The sequence below is a fragment of the Salvelinus fontinalis genome, chromosome 37 (assembly GCF_029448725.1).
Source record: "Salvelinus fontinalis isolate EN_2023a chromosome 37, ASM2944872v1, whole genome shotgun sequence".
NCBI lineage: Eukaryota > Metazoa > Chordata > Actinopteri > Salmoniformes > Salmonidae > Salvelinus > Salvelinus fontinalis.
The window spans coordinates 11,714,771-11,733,483 of NC_074701.1; the positions used below are offsets into that span (position 1 = coordinate 11,714,771).

Genomic DNA, 18,713 nt, shown 5'->3' on the forward strand with positions numbered 1-18,713 from the left:
GCTAAATGGAGGCTTTCCTCCCATTGCAGCTAGAGCTAGAGGGCTGGATATATTTAGTGTTGGCTGTGTGACTTAACACTCGAGTAATGCTGTCTACATTGAGTGTGGTTCATGTCTATGTCTCGCCACAATTAAAATACAATACTTTTTTTTTTAAAGAGTGAGTTATGGATGTTATCTTCCATATCTTTTGACAGTTTACAGTTTCTGAGAAAGAATGGGGCTATTTCCTCTGGCGGCTGACTATCTATAGAATATCCTTTTGAAATCCTTTTAGAAAAATGACACAACATGCTCACTCAGGCATGTCACAATACAGTGAATCTGGCACACACAGTAAGATTTCTACACTCAAGATGGCCACACTGTACTCTCATTCAGTCGGAATTGGCAGTAGGAGAGAGCGAGGGTGACAATCAACTGTGTGTGAGATTTGGAAGCCATTTTTTTTTTGGGGGGGGGGGAGTGTTTTTAATCATGTCAATCAAACAAGAGCTAGCAGTCACATGATTTGCACAGCAACAAAACAAAAGCAAGAAGGGGGGATAGATACGTGTCCATGCAATATTGCCATATAAGCCCCTCTGTTCTCGTGCTGGATTATGAATCATTGAGAACCTTGAGGAGATCCACATCTGCTCTCATCTGTTGGATGCGGTAACTGACTGGCTTCTATCCACTCCCCCTCTCTCGTTTTCACCCAAATTTCACTACTAGTTCCACTGATGTTTCCAGCTTAGGAGGAGGACTGGGTCGTATTCATTCAGCACCAAATGGAAGAACACGAACTGAAACAGAAAGGGACTATACTTGAAGTTGTCCAATAAGAAACATTTTTGTCATTTACCAGAAGCTCTTATCCTGAGCAACTTACAGGCGCAATTAGGGTTAAGAGCCTTAGATTTTTCACTGAGTCGGCTTGGGGATTCGAACCAGCAACCCTTTGGTTACTGACCGAACGCTCTTAAACGCTAGGCTACCTGCCGCCCTTAGCTTCATTCTGCGTTAATGAATTTGACCCTGGTCTAAACTGTTGAAATGCTTTTATCTGTCTGCTTTTATCTGTCTGCTTAGTTTTGAAACTTTTTTTACACCTTGTTTTGTTTAGGCCATTCCAGCTTACAACACAGCCACTCCGTCTCTCACAGGTTTCTCTCTCTCTATATGTGTGTGTGTGTGTGTGTGTGTGTGTGTGTGTGTGTGTGTGTGTGTGTGTGTGTGTGTGTGTGTGTAAAACAGATGTCTGCCCCTGCCATTCACCCTTGCTGTGTTAACATACTGGAGAGGCTAAGTGCAGATTTTGAGCACTGTGATGAAACTTGTTGCCCTGTTGGAGCCAACTAGTTAGTTGCACATTTTCTGTTGAGTAATTGATGTAGAAATGTCTGCCATTTTATAGGCAAGGATGACTTGCTGGACCATCTTTTCGCGACCTCTTGAACCCTGTTTGTCCATGGTAGCATTTTGCTGCCCATATGTTTGCAAACCAGCCAGTAGTTTAGTGTTGTAGGAAGGAAGGACTGGAGAATTGAAAGTCTGCCACTGTGTGGTTGTTAATCATACACACGGTGAGCAGATGTTAATGCGAGTGTAGCAAAATGCTTGTTCTTCTAATTCCAACCATGCAGTAATATCTAACAGGTAATCTATCAATTTCACAACTACCTTATACACACAAGTGTAAAGGAATGACTAAGAATATGTACATATAAATATATGGATGAGCGACGGCCGAACGGCATAGGCAAGATGCAGTAGATGGTATAGAGTACAGTATATACATATGAGATGAGTAATGTAGGGTATGTAAACATATAAAGTGGCATTGTTTAAAGTGACTAGTGGTACATATATTACATCCAATTTTTAATTATTAAAGTGGCTAGAGATTTGAGTCAGTATGTTGGCAGCAGCCACTCAATGTTAGTGATGGCTGTTTAACAGTCTGATGGCCTTGAAGCTGTTTTTCAGTCTCTCGGTCCCAGCTTTGATGCATCTGTACTGACCTCGCCTTCTGGATGATAGTGGGGTGAACAGGCAGTGGCTCGGGTGGTTGTTGTCCTTGATGATCTTTTTGGCCTTCCTGTGACATCGGGTGGTGTAGGTGCAATGGAGGGTAGGTAGTTTGCCCCCGGGGATGCGTTGTGCAGACCTCAATACCCTCTGGAGCGCCTTACGGTTGTGGGCGGAGCAGTTGCTGTACCAGGTGGTGATGCAGCCCAACAGGATGCTCTTGATTGTGCATCTGTAAAAGTTTGTTTTTGGTGACAAGCCAAATCTCGTTAGCCTCCTGAGGTTGAAGAGGCGCTGTTGCGCCTTCTTCACCACGCTGTCTGTGTGGGTGGACCATTTCAGTTTGTCTGTGATGTGTACGCCGAGGAACTTAAAACTTTCCACCTTCTCCACTACTGCCGCATCGATGTGGATAGGGAGGTGCTCCCTCTGCTGTTTCCTGAAGTCCACGATCATCTCCTTTGTTTTGTTGACGCTGTGTGAGGTTATTTTCCTGACACCACACTCTGAGGGGCCTCACCTCCCTGTAGGCCGTCTCGTTGTTGTTGGTAATCAAGCCCACCACTGTAGTGTCGTCTGCATACTTGATGATTGAGTTGGAGGCGTGCATGGCCATGTAGTCATGGGTGAACAAGGGAGTACAGGAGAGGGCTGAGAACGCACCCTTGTGGGGCCCCAGTGTTGAGGATCAGCGGGGTGGAGATGTTGTTTCCTACCCTCACCACCTGGGGGCGGCCAGTCAGAAAGCTCAGGACCCAGTTGCACAGGGCGGGGTCGAGTGACGAGTTTGGAGGGTACTATGGTGTTAAATACTGAGCTGTAGTCGATGTACAGCATTCTGACATAGGTATTACTCTTGTCCAGATGGGTTAGGGCAGTGTGATTGCGATTGCGTCGTCTGTGGACCTATTGGGGCGGTAAGCAAATTGAAGTGGGTCTAAGGTGTCAGGTAGGGTGGAGGTGATATGATCCTTGACTAATCTCTCAAAGTACTTCATGATGACGGAAGTGAGTGCTACGGGGCGACAGTAGTTTAGCTCAGTTACCTTAGCTTTCTTGGGAACAGGAACAATGGTGGCCCTCTTGAAGCATATGGGCACAGCAGACTGGGATAGGGATTGATTGAATATGTCTGTAAACACACCGGCCAGCTGGTCTGCGCATACTCTGAGGACGGGGCTAGGGATGCCATCTAGGCCAGCAGCTTTGCGAGGGTTAACACATTTAAATGTTTTACTCACGTTGGCTGCGGTGAAGGAGTGCCTGCAGGTTTTGGTAGCGGGCCGTGTCGGTGGCACTGTATTGTCATCAAAGCGAGCAAAGAAGTTGTTTAGTTTGTCTGGGAGCAAGACATCGGGCCCGCGACGAGGCTGGTATTATTTTTGTAGTCCATGAATGACTGTAGACCCTGCCACATACCTCTCGTGTCTGAGCCGTTAAATTGCGACTCTACTTTGTCTCTATACTGACGCTTGTTTGATTGCCTTGCGGAGGGAATAGCTACACTGTTTGTATTCGCTCATGTTTCCGGTCGCCTTGCCCTGATTCAAAAGCAGTGGTTCGCGCATTCAGTTTTGTGCGAATGCTGCCATCAATTCACGGTTTCTGGTTGGGGATTGATGCACTTGCTTATAAACTCTCTCACCGAATCAGCGGATACATCATTGTTGTTGTTCGACGCTATCCGGAACATATCCCAGTCCATGTGATTGAAGCAATCTTGAAGCGTGGAATCAGATTGGTCGGACCAGCGTTGAACAGGCCTGAGCACGGACGTTTCCTGTTTTTAGTTTCTGTCTATAGGCTGGGAGCAACAAAATGGAGTCAAAGATAGATGCTCATTTGTCTTTGGATACAGTGAGTAATAACTCAACTATTAACTATGAAACAGAGTGCTGGAGTGATTCCTCACGAAACCAGGACAACAAAATACCATCATTTTGAGGATATTCACAATATTCTATCAATAGAATGGTCTTTTGGAGGAAGGATTGGTGACATATTTAAAATGTTGTATCTAAAAGCATAATTGAGAAATAATTAAAGTTGGATTATTTATGACATTTGGACCTGACCCAGGCCTCAAAGACTCTAATAAAGGTTCAGTAAGAAACTGCAGTATGAAAGAGATCGAGCCAGAAGGAGAGAGGGGTACTTTTGACAGTACTACGGTCTGTACCAGGAAGTCCTTTCACTGGTTGAGGTGGAGGATGCCTGGGCATGTCCACAACACACCAGACAGCCAGGCCTTGTGACGCTTTCCCATTGTCGCTAAAGCACAATGCATGCTCTGTCATTCTTTGCATTGGAGTGTCCATTGTTTGTTTGTGTGTGAGAGCTGTGACGCATGAGAGAGAGAGAGAGAATTGAATGACTGTTTTCCATAGCCTAGCCTACATCTTTTTGTTGTTCATCACACACGTTTGCCCTGGTTTGGTTTCTCAATGAGGGGGGGGGGCAAAAGGGCACCAGCACAATGGATGTCCCCATATTGGTTTTTAGGAGAAGACTGTGTTCTCTGACACTTGACTGTAAAAAGGTCTGTTTAGGGATGTATTACCAGAAGCCCCTCCGCACTGTCTACTGGCATTAACGTTATAGACTCGATATTTGGCTCTTGTAGGCCTTTTTCTCAGCCACAGCAAGGCTCCTATTCAGGCATGTTGGGTGCATTCAAGGAAGTTTTTTTTAGACATTTAACGTGTGAAAACGCATCCACACCAAGCAACACGCTTATTGCGGGCGTTCACGTAAGTCCTTTGCTACTGTGTTTCCCGGACTCTAGATAACACGTCAAAGGTTTGTTCTGAAAGCCCACCAACACAGTAACTAATGAAATGAAAGGGCACAAAGGCTTATCTCTGTCTGCCGTACCTTTTTTTGGCATGTTCACTAAATGGCACTTCCATGGCTCCATCTACAGGGCAGCTAGGAGTGGAAATGTCCCACTGCATTGACTCTGTTTCACTGGTTCATGATAATGACTAATGACATCTGTCTATGAATGTCGCTTTATCAACCACGTTCATATGTTGACGCTGGGCAGAAATTAAAGTAAATGTGAGCTAGGTAGTAGTCCGTGTTTATTGCATAATATGATTCAGTCATTGCTCTGTTATTGCAGGTGAATATTTCTCTGTAGTAAGGCGTATATTATAACATTGCTCATCCTACTCTAGTCTAGCCCAGGAGTAGCATGTTTCCTGTGGGCTACTGCCAGCTAACCCATAATGAAGCCTTGTTTCCCTCCATCGCTGATGATTAGGTGTGGCCGTCTGTGGTTTCACTGTTGCCTTGGTGATGTTCTGCCTGGTTGTCTTCCCACAAAACCCATGTCTCTGTCCCTCTCCTTTCCATACCCCTCTGTCTCGCTCTCCCTCTATCTCTCCCTCCCTCTCACACTGTTCACAAGCAGCCAGGAGCTATGGCCGCAGAAGAGGTAACTTGGAATTTTACTGTGTTTCTGCTTGCCAAAATGAATGGGATGCACGAGCACAATTGCTTGTCTGTCTGTACGGACGTGTCTCTTTTCAGGGCTTAGGGTTCTAGTGTGAAGTCACATGATCTGCCTTCATCTGTGCCGTGATTGGATGAAATCATATTAATTTGCACACTTTTTTTGTTTTGTTTTGACGTCATTGCATTTAATGAATTTGGGGGAGGTGGATGATCACATTACAGCACATCACTTTTTGTTACGTTTATAGCCTTATTATAAAATGGATTAAGAAAAATATACACACAGTGCCCCATAAAGACAAAGCATAAACAGGTTTTTATAAATTTTAGCATATGTATAAAAAAAGTTTTGATCCCATTTACATAAGTATTCAGACCCTTTACTCAGTACTTTGTTGAAGCACCTTCGTCAGCGATTACATCCTCACTGTTAGGTTGGATGGTGAGCGTCGCTGCACAGATATTTTCAGGTCTCCAGAGATGTTCAATTGGGTTCAAGTCCGGGCTCTGGCTGGGCCGCTCAAGGACATTCAGAGACTTGTCCCAAAGCCACTCCTGCATTGGCTGTGTGATTAGGGTTGTTGTCCTGTTGGAAGGTGAACCGTCGCCCCAGTCTGAGGTCCTGAGCGCTCTGGAGCAGGTTTTCATCAAGAATCTCTCTGTACTTTGCTCCGTTCATCTTTCCCTCGTTCCTGACTGGTCTCCCAGTCCCTGCCACTGAAAAACATCCCCACAGCATGATTTTGCCACCACCATGCTTCACCGTAGGGATGGTGCAAGGTTTTCTCCAGACCTGATGAGAATCCTTCAGAGAATCTTGTTTCTCATGGTCTGAGAGTCTTTAGGTGCCTTTTGCAAACTCCAAGTGAGCTGTCATGTGCCTTTTACTGAGTGGCTTCCATCTGGCCACTCTACCATAAAGGCCTGATTGGTGGAGTGCTGCAGAGATGGTTGTCTTTCTGTAACTATCTCCACAGTGGAACTCTGGAGCTCTGTCAGAGTGACCTCCTGACCAAGGCCCTTCTCCCCCGATTGCTCCGTGGTCCTAAGCTTCTTCCATTTAAGAATGAGGGAGACCACTGTGTTCTTGCGGAATTTCAATGCTGCAGACATTTTTTTGTACCCTTCCCCAGATCTGTGTTTCGACACAATCCTGTCTCGGAGCTCTACGGACAGTTCCTTCAAACTTATGGCTTGGTTTTTGCTCTTACATGCACTGTCAACTGTGGGACTTTATATAGACAGGTGTGTGCCTTTCCAAATCATGTCCAATCAATTGAATTTACCACAGGTGGAATCCAATCAAGTTGTAGAAACGTCTCAAGGATGAAAAATGGAAACAGGATGCACCTGAGCTTAATTTTGAGTCCCATAGCAAAGTGTCTAAATACTTATGTAAATAAGGTATTTATTATTTTTTTATACATTTGCCAGAAATTGTCATTATGGGGTATTGTGTGTGTAGATTGAGGATAAAAAAACAATGTAATCCATTTTAGAATGCGGCTGTAACCTAACAAAATGCGGGGAAGGGGTCTGAATTCTTACCGGAAGCTCTGTACTTCCGAATTTTTTATCCAAAACCTTTTTTTATTTTTGCCTAATGCAACTTTGTTTTCTCTCTAGTATTCTGAGACATTGTGCTAAGCCTGATCTTATATGGTATAGGCATCTGTATTGGCTACTGCTTCTGTATTAATGAATTCACATTTGTAGAACCAAGTCCATTTGGAGCTGTTTAAAAGTACATGTTTTTTACAAGTTATCATAAAAACATTGAAGTACACTGACCCAGAAACGAATGATGTCCTGAATAGAAGGAATGGGTGCTGCGGACATACTCTTCTCTGATTTGGAGTGTTCAACTAATTCCTGTTTTCTCACTGAGGAAAACCCCGGTAACATCTGAAACGTTGTTGTATCTAAGAATGATAGGACTTTTACGTCTGGCTGTTGGCAGTTCATTACTCCATTTGTAGATGGAGCGTATGACTCAGCGATCAAATCGGGCGGGTATTATCTTTGTCAGTCCTCCTGTATTTGTCTATGCCTGTTAGCATGGGAAGTATATGTAAAAATAAATATATAAAATATATGTACAGTAGCCTACGCCTAACAGAGGCCTCTAACATTGTCTACCTCCAGATCTCCATTCAGTCAGTACACAGTCCTCTTTGCTCTCACCTGTAAGAGGTAATCTACTGCTGTGGCAAATGGTCTGCCGTCTTGTCCGCCATCCCTCCTGCACTCTCCACCCCTTGTTCCATTTGCCTGCAGGAACACGGGTCTATCTGGTGTAAGAAGGCTCTGAAGGACTCAGGGATTTTTTTCTGGGTCAAAATTGGACTTAAATGGTGGGTGTGGCAGAGGTGCCGGATTGGCCGCATTGACAAAATGTTGCTGTTTGTTAAAGCTAATTTCCTGCAATTCTAAAAAAAATAATAATTGCCATGAGGCTGAGAAGTTTTATTATGCGTTTCCTGAAATTCTACAAATGTTGCTATGGCTTATTTTATCCGAGTGACTCAAACATAACAACAATGGTGAGAGCCCCATGCCATGACAAAAATATTCCTCAATGCATCATTATTGGAATTTTAGTGTCACTCTGACTCTACTTTGGTGATTGTTAGTTCTCAGCAGATCTTATTTAAAGATATATATAGGTCAATTATATTTTCTACACACTCTACCTGGTTTAGTTGTTTAAGATTACACAGCAAAAAATGGTTTTGATCCCGAAGATTTATTTTCAAAAACATAAATACCATAATTATTTATCGTTTACTTTTTGGACATATAGGTGACCTGAAAAAAAAACCAAAACCCCCAGGTGTCTCGCCCGAGGACGGCAGGCAGGCCCACAATGTTTGAAGAATGCAGCAGCATGATGGTGATTTGACCTTCCTCTGTAAGGAGACTTCTATTGTTACCAGTTATAATAACACCATCTCTCTCTCTCTCTCTCTCTCTCTCTTTCATATCCTTCCTGTCTTCTCTTCTGTTCTGTGCCCTTCTCTTCTCCCTGTTCTCTCTCTTTCCCTCTCAATTCCCCCCCACCCCCTCGCTCCCCACTCTCTCTTTCCAGGTCGCTCTTCACTCTTTCCCTTTGAGGACGGTTTCCTGGACGACGGGCACGGTGACCCCTCTCTGACCCCGGGGTTGGACTCGCCCACGCGCTGTCAGAACGAAGAGCGGATGGAGCGCTACTCCAGGAAGGTGTTTGTTGGAGGCCTGCCCCCTGACATAGATGAAGGTACAGACAGATGGCAGTGGTACTAGCCTGTGTCCTAAATCTGTTTGTGTTGTCTTGCCATCCCCTATGGTCATTGTCAGTGTTCGCCGTGGCAAAGACCATAGAAGTTGGCAAGACAGCACAAACAGGTCTTGGACCAGGCTAGCACCTTACTGTACATTCACTATACTATAGTTTTGTGCAGGCTAGGATAGTAAGGAGGGAAGAGGGATTTACAAGCCAGATGAGGGTCTACAGTAGAGGTCGACCGATTAATCGGAATTGCCGAATAATTATGGCCGATTTTCAAGTTTTCATAACAATCGGTAATCGGTATTTTTGGACACCGATTTGCCTTTTTTTTTATATATATTTTTTTATATCTATTTTTTTAATGATTTTGTTATTTTTTTACACCTTTATTTAACTAGGCAAATCAGTTAAGAACAAATTCTTATTTACAATGACGGCCTAGGAACAGTAGGTTAAACTGACTTGTTCAGGGGCAGAAAGACAGATTTTTACCTTGTCAGCTCGGGGATTTGTTTTTGCAACCTTCCGGAAACTAGTCCAACGCTCTAACCATTGCACTCCACAAGGAGCCTGTGTGGCAGGCTGACTACCTGTTACGCAAGGGCAGCAAGAAGCCAAGGTAAGATGCTAGCTAGCATTAAACTTATCTTATAAATAACAATCAATCTTAATATAATCACTAGTTAACTACACATGGTTGATGATATTACTAGTTTATCTCGCGTGTCCTGCGTTGCATATAGGAACAGTAGGTTAAACTGCCACATTGAAGTGTGCGTATCGGCGTTGAAAAATCATAGTCGGTCGACCTCTAGTCTGCAGATGTATTTTGGTGGTCTGCTGGTTCAGTGGGCTAAATGGGTGGCAGGTAGCCTAGCGGTTAAGAGCATTGGACCAGTAATCGAAACGTCACTGGTTCGAATCCCCGAACCGGCAAGGTGGACAAATATGCCATTCTGCCCCTTGAGCAAGGCAGTTAACCCCTAACAACAACTTCTCCCTGGACACCGATGACGAGGATGTTGATTTAAGGCAGCACCTCTCTGATTCGCTTAAATACAGAAGACCCATTTCAGTTCAATGAATGAAGTTGTGCAACTGACTAGGTATCCCCTTTCCCTTCCACCCTAAAGGGCTGGTTTTGTCAGTCTGTATGCTGTCTGTCAGTCATGGAGCTGGTTCTCTGGACCTGTGGACTGACTGGTTGTGCTCTGTGGGTTTGTGGCAGTGAGCTGGCAGTCAGTCTGGCAGCAGATGTGATAGTGTGTTATCTCAGAGTGTGAGTCGGGCCTGAGGGCATAGCAGGACAATGGGAATCTGGAATGGTGACACGGCTTAATGTGGCTCAGACGTGCACATGAGTAAACACGCGCACGAACACAGAACACAAAACACGTTAAAAAAAAAAATACAGCGAATTAGTGAACAATGCGTGCCCATGGCCTCTTGAAATATTCATGAGTTGCCACAATACAAGGGTTTAATAGGGCTCCCGAGTGGTCTATGGCAGCGGTCTAAGGCACTGCGTCTCAGTGCAAGAGGCGTCACTACAGTCCCTGGTTTGAATCCAGGCTGTATCGCATCCGGCCGTGATTGGGTGTCCCGTAGGGCGGCGCACAATTTGCCCAGCGTTGTCCGGGTTTGGCCAGAGTAGGTCATCATTGTAAATAAGTTCTTAACTGACTTGCCGAGTTAAATAAACAAATGCATATATAAATGCAGTAAACTGGAAAGCATTTGGAAAACAAGCATTTTGGTATTGTCGATGGCATACAGTGAGGGTAGACAACATTTTTGATGGCTTGCTTGACATGCAATTGCGCATCATGTGGACAAATGTAGAGCACAAAAATATAAGCCAACATGCAACTATTTCACAGATTTTACTGCGTAACAGTTCATATGAGCAAATCAGTCAGATGAAATGAATGAATTAGGCCCCGATCAATGGATTTCATGACTAGGAATACAGATATGCGTCTGTTGGTCACATATACTGTAAAAGAAATGGGCCTCCGATTGGACCTTAGAATCTCGTCACAGTATTTCTGTGCATTTGAATTGGCCATAGGTTATGCCTGCCCATACCATAACCCCACCACCACTCTGTTCACAATGTTGACATCAGCAAACCGCTCGTCCACACCACGCCATAGACGTGGTCTGCGGTTGTGAGGCCTGTTGGACGTACTGACACATTCTCCCCAAAAAACATTGGAGTTGCCGTATGGTTGAGAAATGTTTATTAAATTCTCTGCCAACAACTCCGGTGAACATTCTTGCAGTCAGCATGCCAATTGCACCCTCCCTCAACACTTGTGACATCTGTGGCACTGTGTTGTGTGACACAACTGCACATTTTAGAGTGGCCTTTTATTGTCCCCAGCACAAGCTGCATCTGTGTAATGATCATGTTGTTTAATCCGCTTGTTGATGTGCCACACCTGTCAGGTGGATGGATTTTCTTGGCAAAGGAGAAATGCTCACTAACAGGGATGTAAAGAAATTTGTGAAAAACATTTGAGAGAAATACGTTTTTTTCTGCTTATGGAACATTTCTGGGGATCTTTTATTTCAGCTCATGAAACATGCGACCAACCCTTTACGTGTTGCGTTGAAATTTTTGTTCTGTTTTTCGATAGATGAGATCACCAACAGCTTCCGTCGCTATGGACACCTGGTTGTGGATTGGCCCCACAAAGCCGAGAGCAAGTCCTACTTTCCACCTAAAGGTAAGAACAGTTTGGTCACATCAGTCTGTAAAATAACCTTTTTCAATGAAGAAATATAGGAATGTTTGTGGAAGACCAACTCCTAACCAGTGACATTAACCAATCAACATTTCCTTTACCAGTCCACACGAACAGATGGTACTGTTCAGGCATTGTCTCAGAGAGATCATGCTGCTAAGGCATGGGTTGTGTGTGAAGGTTTACGATACCCAGAATTCAAGGATCACCCAGGTCTCGAGTTGAGGCGTCTATTTATTTATATGGCTCCCTGCTGCTATTTCAGGGATAGAAAAACAAACACAAACACACACACACACACACCCTCTGTGGTGTCACACTACAGGCTCCTGAAGGGCCCAGAGCACTCAGACCAGAGGGGGGAGAGAGTTTTTCTGTCAATACCGGGAGAGTGCAAAGGCTTTCTCCTGCCCCTGGCCACCGGTCCTCCTGGGTTTCATTTGGACAGGTGACCATAGCGTAGAGGGCCCTTCCAGGCCCCTGTACCTGTATCACGTCACTCCGCCACCCCTCCACACACACACACACACTTCAATGTGTCATTAAGAAAACTATTAAAGCAGAGGGTTGGGAATGGCTGACATTCCTCAGGCATAAGGTAATATCTGGGGAATCTGGGGAAGCTGTGAAAATTGCCCGTTTCTTCCCGCGCTCATTTTGGATTTTTCATTTTTTTGGGGGGGGGGGTGTACACTTTATCTTCAATAGGCCTTAGCTCGGGGCTCTCTAGTATTCCTAAGCTCGCGAGGGGAAAATGCAGCATCCTTTTAGGGGAATGAGTTAGGTTTGAACGTCAGAGAATTCCTTGTAAGGGAGGGAGGGAAGACTTGGTAAGCCACAAGGAAACCACCTCCGCTTGTTGTAATTTCCCCACATTTGTTGGTGTTGTAATGTAGTGTTGGGCCACCTATGTTTTTTAATAGGGGCCCCCTCTTCCTTTTCAAACATGAATGCCATGTGAGAGCGTCTGAAATCCCCTGTTTACACTGTGTTCGCAATTCTGCAGTTTGAACTCGGCACGTCAGCAATACTGAGGGAAAGAGCTTGGACAGTCGTCCTAAAGGCCAAAGTTCATAGCTGGAGTGCGAGTGCACCTCCTTACGACTGTGTGTATGTGTCTGCGCATGTGTGCACATCCTATCCTTTCACAGGCTGTAATGGGTGTTTCTCAGATGTGGGATTCCCATCAAGCGGTCATCAATCTCTCCCCCATATTAAAAATGGTTCCACGCTGACCTAATGGAACTTGGTAGTCACTTCTTTCAATCCTGTGTCACATTAAAATGAGCAGTTATGTGACTCTGTACAATTATGTAATAGTTTTTGGTTTGGGAGATTAGGATGAATCATGTTGTGGCTCCCAGGCCTGGGCAGGGTCCTTCTAGGTTCTAAACTGGGATCAGTTGCAAGCCTGGGGCCAGACAGGCTGTTATCCCTGATGAACAGGCCTGAGGTCAGGTCACAGGGCCACTGCACTGTTCCTAAACGTCCTAGTACCTCTGTCCAATGGTGATCGTGTTGGGCTTAGGCAGGATGAGAGAATGGGGACTGTCTGTCTGCCTGCTGGCTGATGTCACCAACCGATGAGCTCACCATGACGGTGGTGCTGCTCACACCTGCTCAATGAGCCCTGGCCTGTAGTCCCAGGCGTCACCGTTGGAGACGAGCTCCAAACGCTGCTGAAGCTATTTCTGTCCGCTCCGGAGGTAGAGCGGAACGAGGGAGGAAAAGAGGGGGCTCCTTTGTGGTTTTTCGAGTGGCTGCTTTTAGGATAATGTGTCAGAGCCTGGATGCCGGGAGCTTATCTACGCTGTTGTTGGATGAGGCAGGCATAGGCTGGCACAATAGGACAGAGCACCCCCTCTGGCTAGGGGGGCAAGACAGTCAGGCCACTCTGTAATGATGCCACTGAAGCTCCATTTGCAGTGCCCTCACCTCCTAGGATGGGTTTAGCGATCTCTACTCATGGTACTGAGAAGATGTGTGGGTAAGGGGGATGATCGAGGATGCATTGAGGGATTTCTCACAAATTGAGATGATAAGTGAAGCTTCATTTCACCTCCCCTGGTCTCGGCTGCCTGTGCTCTCGTCACGCTCCCATGCCTGTTTGTTTGAGGAAAGCAGATGTTTGTCTCTCTTCCCCTCCCTACTCGCTCTCCTCCCTCTCCACATGTCAGCTGCTGTCAGCGGGGTATTTACTTACTTTCAGTGACAGAGTTACAGCTCCCTGTGGGTTTGTCTGCTCTCTCTCCGCCCATCCTCTCCTCCATATCTCTCCCCCTCCCTCTTTCTCTCGTTGGATTATATAGGCCTACTTTCAGGGCAGCTTGGCTGTATGTCTCATGTCTGCTCTCTCTCTTCTCTTCCGCTCTTCTTCACCCCTCTTCACCTCCATGTCTTCCCCCCCTTCTTTCCTCCTTTCTGTTATGAGGATATATAATATCAACAGGGCAGCTCGGCTGTATGTTTCAGTCATGATCAATTGAGACAGCTTCCAGACTGGAAAAGAGATGATTTTTTTGTGTGACGATTTTGCTGATGAGCTTTGCCAGGGTCTGCTCTCCATCCTTCACAGATAGTACTCTCTGATTTTATTCTCTACTAGTCCTGGGCCTGTATCCATAAAGGGTCTCAGAGTAGGTGCTACTCTAGGATCAGTTTTGCCTTTCAGAGCATAATGAATAAGACCGCAGGGACTCGATCCTAGATCAGAACTCTTCCTCTAAGATGCTTTATTAATACAGGCCAGAACAGTCTGCAGGGTCAAGTTCGGCACTCCTCTCTTAGGGCTGAAAATCTGGGAAGATTCACTAGTTCCTGAATCAGGACACATTAACCTTGATGAGGATGTCACCTTATTAAATCAACAGACACAAACTTGAACTGTACTTTTGAAACAAGTCTCACAGCGAGTCTCATCGTTTAAACTGTGATTGTAGGAAACTGACTGTCAAAAAAATGACTGTGTTTTATGAGGTAATGTTGATGTTGGCTATTGAGTTGTGAAGTAAGTTGACTTGGAGAGCCACGGTGGATGCCCTGTGCTCCCAAGAGGAGTTCGTCAATCAAGTGGAAAATTGGTCATTGTTTGTACAGCGGAGTCTTGGAACTTTTTGAGTCAAGGTGTGAAATTGCAGTGGCTTGTTTGTGAGGTCATGTGTTGGTGTTTGGCGAGTGCCTGGTGGAGACAGTGCTGGCCGTCGGCGAGGGAAAGAGTCAGGCGGTCCTGGTCACGTGTCATTTTGTTAGCCGTAGGACCGTGAGGTAACCGGACCTGTCGTTTATCTTTAAAAGGAGTTCTTTACAGCCCAAAACTCTGCTTGGCCGTATGTTTTCCTTTCCTCCCCTCCCTTGGAGCGGTCGGGAGCTCAGCAGTTAAGCTCTATAAATCTCAGGCACGAGCCACTGCAGATCTGTGCTCTCCTCTCCTCCTCTTGTTTAAGTAAGCCTCTGCACTGCGGCTTGCCTGCCTGTCTGGCCCGAATTCCCCTTCCCCTGAAGTGTACACTTGCATACTTTCTCCCATGGATTTATTAAAAGACAAATATACTTGTTTTTAACCTCTAAGGGATCGGTGCCCACCCCCCCATCCGCGGGACGGTTGAGCTAACGTAGGCTAATGTGATTAGCATGAGGTTGTAAGTAACAAAAAAAAATCCCAGGACATAGACATATCTGATATGGGCAGAAAGCTTAAATTCTTGTTAATCTAACGGCACTGTCCAATTTACAGTAGCTATTACAGTGAAGAATACCATGCTATTGTTTGAGGAGAGGGAACAATTATGAACTTGAAAATATGTTAAACCAATTAGGGCAGTCTTGATACAACATTTTGAACAGAAATGCAATGGTTCCTTGGATCAGTCTTAAATGTTGCATATACACTGCTGCCATCTAGTGGTCAATATTGAAATTGCGCCTGGGCTGGAATAATTCATTGTCCTTTCTCTTGCATTTCAAAGATGATGGTACCAAACAAAAACGCATGTTTTTTTCTTTGTATTATCTTTTACCAGATCTACTGTATTATATTCTTCTACATTCATATCGTATCAAGAATATGCATATCCTTGCTTCAGGTCCTGAGCTACAGGCAGTTAGATTTGGGTCATTTTAGGCGAAAATTGAAAAATGGTCACATCCTTAACCAAATCTGTATTTTGGATGTACATGGCATGTGATAGAAGTGTTCATACATTTTGTTTTTGCGATTTTGCTTGGTTTTAAGAAAGTTAACCCACCAGATATAGGCTTCCTCAAGCTCGTTCTGCAGTTGCAGGGGCACAGATGAAGCATGAACAGAAGATTCAAACACTCCCAAATTAATGATTTTAAACTCTGTGTAGTGATGCAGGTCTTTGGGTGTTGAACACATGAAATTGTGTCATTCCTAACTTTATCAGCAACGTTATATTCCATTTTGTTGGACTTTTTCTAAAAACCAAGTGAAATCGCTAAAAAAGTGTCTGGACATGCCATTTACATCAAAAATACAGCTTTGGTTGAAAATAAGATACCTTGTCCATTAACAATGGTGGAACCTCCCTCCAGACAATGTTTACACCAATCCTATGCTTTTAAATCCACAACAGTGTGACCGTGCGAGTTTGGATAAAATATATACAGTCGTGGCCAAAAGTTGAGAATGACACACATATTATTTTTCACAGTCTGCTGCCTCAGTTTGTATGATGGCAATTTGCATATACTCCAGAATGTTATGAAGAGTGATCAGATGAATTACAATTAATTGCCAAGTCCCTCTTTGCCATGCAAATGAACTGAATCCCCCAAAAAAGACATTTCCACTGCATTTCAGCCCTGCCACAAAAGGACCAGTTGACATGTCAGTGATTCTCTCGTTAACACAGGTGTGATTCTTGATGAGGACAAGGCTGGAGATCAGTCTGTCATGCTGATTGAGTTCGAATAACAGACTGGAAGCTTCAAAAGGAGGGTGGTGCTTGGAATCATTGTTCTTCCTCTGTCAAATATGGTTATCTGCAAGGAAACAAGTGCCGTCATCATTGCTTTGCACAAAAAGGGCTTCACAGACAAGGATATTTCTGCCAGTCATCAAGAACTTCCAGGAGAGCAGTTCAATTGTTGTGAAGAAGGCTTCAGGGCGCCCAAGAAAGTCCAGCAAGCGCCAGGACCGTCTCCTAAAGTTGATTCAGCTGCGGGATCGGGGCACCACCAGCACAGAGCTTGCTCAGGAATGGCAGCAGGCAGGTGTGAGTGCATCTGTACGCATAGTGAGGCGAAGACTTTTGGAGGATGGCCTGGTGTCAAGAAGGGCAGCAAAGAAGCCACTTTTCTCCAGGAAGAACATCAAGGACTGACTGATATTCTGCAAAAGGTACAGGGATTGGACTGCTGAGGACTGGGGTAAAGTAATTTTCTCTGATGAATCGCCTTTCCGATTGTTTGGGGCATCTGGAAAAAAGCTTGTCCGGAGAAGACGAGGTGAGCGCCACCATCAGTCCTGTGTCATGCCAACAGTAAAGCATCCTGAGACCATTCATGTGTGGGGGTTGCTTCTCAGCCAAGGGAGTGGGCTCACTCACAATTTTGCCTAAGAACACAGCCATGAATAAAGAATGGACCCAACACATCCTCCGAGAGCAACTTCTCCCAACCATCCAGGAACAGTTTGGTGACAAACAATGCCATTTCCAGCATGATGGAGCACCTTGCCATAAGGCAGAAGTGCTATCTATGTGGCACAGGGAACAAAACATCAATATTTTGGGTCCATCGCCAGGAAACTCCCCAGACCTTAATCCCATTGAGAACTTGTAGTCAATCCTCAAGAGGCGAGTGGACAAACAAAACCCCACAAATTCTGACAAACTCCAAGCATTGATTATGCAAGAATGGGCTGCCATCAGTCAGGATGTGGCTCAGAATTTAATTGACAACATTCCAGGGCGGATTGCAGAGGTCTTGAAAAAGAAGGGTCAACGCTGCAAATATTGACTCTTTGCAGCAACTTCATGTAATTGTCAATAAAAGCCTTTGACACTTGTGAAAGTTTGTAATTATACTTTAGTATTCCATAGTAACATCTGAAAAAAATATCTAAAGACACTGACGCAGCAAACTTAGTGGAAATTAATATTTGTGTATTTGTGTTCTCAAAACCTTTGGCCACGACTGTATACTACGCTTCAAAAGTTTGGGGTTACTTAGAAATGTACTTTTTTTTAAAGAAAAACAAAAAATTGTGTCCAATAAAATAACATAAAATTGATCAGAAATGCAGTGTAGACATGGTTAATGTTGTAAATGACGATTGTAGCTGGAAACGTCAGAAAACAAATACTAATGGAATATCTACATACAGTTGTAGTCGGAAGTTTACATACACCTTAGCCAAATACATTTAAACTCAGTTTTTCACAATTCCTGACATTGAATCCAAGTAACAATTCCCTGTGTCTTAGGTCAGTTAGGATCACCACTTTATTTTAAAAATGTGAAATGTCAGAATAATAGTAGAGTGATTTATTTCAGCTTTTATTTCTTTCATCACATTCCTAGTGTGTCGGAAGTTTACATACACTCAATTAGTATTTGATAGCATTGCCTTTAAATTGTTTATCTTGCGTTAAACGTTTTGGGTAGCCTTCCACAAGCTTCCCACAATAAGTTGGGTGAATTTTGGCCCATTCCTCCTGACAGAGCTGGTGTTACTGAGTCAGGTTGGTAGGCCACCTTGCTCGCACACACTTTTTCAGTTCTGCCCACAAATTTTCTATAGGATTGAGGTCTGAGCTTTGTGATGGCCACTCCAATACCTTGACTTTGTTGTCCTTAAGCCATTTTGCCACAACTTTGGAAGTATGCTTGGGGTCATTGTCCATTTGGAAGAGCGATTTGCGACCAAGCTTTCACTTCCTGACTCATGTCTTGAGATGTTGCTTTAATATATCCACATACTTTTCCAGCCTCATGATGCCATCTATTTTGTGAAGTGCACCAGACCCTCCTGCAGCAAAGCACCACCACAACATGATGTCGTGCTTCACAGTTGGGATGGTGTTCTTCGGCTTGCAAGCCTCCCCCTTTTTCCTCCAAACATAACGATGGTCATTATGGCCAAACAGTTATTTTTTTGTTTCATCAGACCAGAGGACTTTTCTCCAAAAAGTACGATCTTTGTCCCCATGTGCAGTTGCAAACCGTAGTCTGGCTTTTTTATGGCGGTTTTGGAGCAG

General features: G+C 44.5%; 1 pseudogene; it reads left to right on the top strand.

The window, feature by feature from the left end:
* LOC129836149 (cytoplasmic polyadenylation element-binding protein 3-like) overlaps window positions 1-18,713 on the top strand; it is a 64,390-nt pseudogene that overhangs the window by 36,463 nt on the left and 9,214 nt on the right.